Genomic DNA, 1,404 nt, shown 5'->3' on the forward strand with positions numbered 1-1,404 from the left:
TATTAGAGTCAGTGCATCAAAATTGTGAAAATTTTAACAAAATCATGCTATGAAAAAGTAGCTCTGGCCAAGAATAAAATAGCTCCTGTAAAAAATTACGAGAGCTCTTTTTTTCATACAAAATCAAAAAAGAGCTCTCGTAAAAAAAAGAGTAATTTTTAGGCTGTCTCACGCATGGGGACCCAGAGTGCCTTTGCCCTTCAAGGCCCCTTAGTCGGAAACAAAATTAGTCTTAACATTAGTCTTAACAATAACTTTTCCTCATAGACCATCAACGAAATAATGGCGAAGTTACGAGTTTCTCATACGCAGCGTAATTTAGGTGTCCAAACATTAACATTAAGACTAATGTTAGGACTAATGTTTGTTTCTGACATCGTAATTCATGGTTCGGTGCTTTTGCGGAACCTCCTGCGATCACCCCTGTGGGCGATGACGTGGTCCCTAAAAAATGCGAGTTTTGTGACTCGTGCCACGGCCCGTAGGGAACGCCGCCGCCGCGCGTGTTGTCGTGTCGTCGATCGACCTCTGCTCAAGGTCGCGACATGTGTTACCGTCAAACCTGTGTAGAAGGGTCACTCGAGGGGGGATCCCTTCTAATAAGTTCTCTTTGTAGGCGAGTGGCCGTTCTATAGAAGTGGTTTCAGTGTTTAATTGCCGCGTAGGAGAAATGCTAGATGTGTCGTATATAATATAGGTGTTAAACAATAGTAGAGGGCGTCCATAGGCGGCAGGCCTGAATGAGCATCGAACAGAAATTAATTACAAATACTCACACTGTTACTGCACTTACAAAACATACACTTTATTCATGTTTTAAATAACTACAGATTCATGCTCTATGCTCTGCTCGAAACTTTTGCCAGCTCTATGACGCGAATTTCTGCAAAGTTGTCTGACCACATTTCATACACAAAAATCACCAGCCGGTCGCTGCGGCTTCGCCACCTGACGGAATGTCACGAGTACACAACAAGACCAATTTTACTTCTAATGCTTTCTAGACGTCCACGAGGCATCTAACTTGCGTGCATAATACACATTATTGCAATCTAGTGCCGAATTTCAGGGGGAAAAAATGCCAAAAAGGGCATTTTCTGGAGACGAAATAGTGCAACGGTGAACAATTGCGGAAGCTTACTGTTGTACACCTATAGAAGAGTTCATTTTATAAAGGTTAGACTTGCAATGTGAGCCACACGGGAGCTCTTGAAAGTGTCCTTCATAGGTCACAGGTATCCGTTTTATAGAGGTCTGTGCTAACACAGGTTTGAGGCTGTGTATGCACTATGCAGGTATGCATTCAATACCGATGTCCCTCCTGTACAGGTGTTCCTTCTCTAAAGGTTTTGCTAACACACATTTGACCGTATACAAATGTGCTCTCTGTAAATGCATCAGCTA

The sequence above is a fragment of the Priapulus caudatus genome, unplaced genomic scaffold (genome assembly GCF_000485595.1).
Source record: "Priapulus caudatus unplaced genomic scaffold, Priapulus_caudatus-5.0.1 Scaffold1097, whole genome shotgun sequence".
NCBI classification, from domain to species: domain Eukaryota; kingdom Metazoa; phylum Priapulida; class Priapulimorpha; order Priapulimorphida; family Priapulidae; genus Priapulus; species Priapulus caudatus.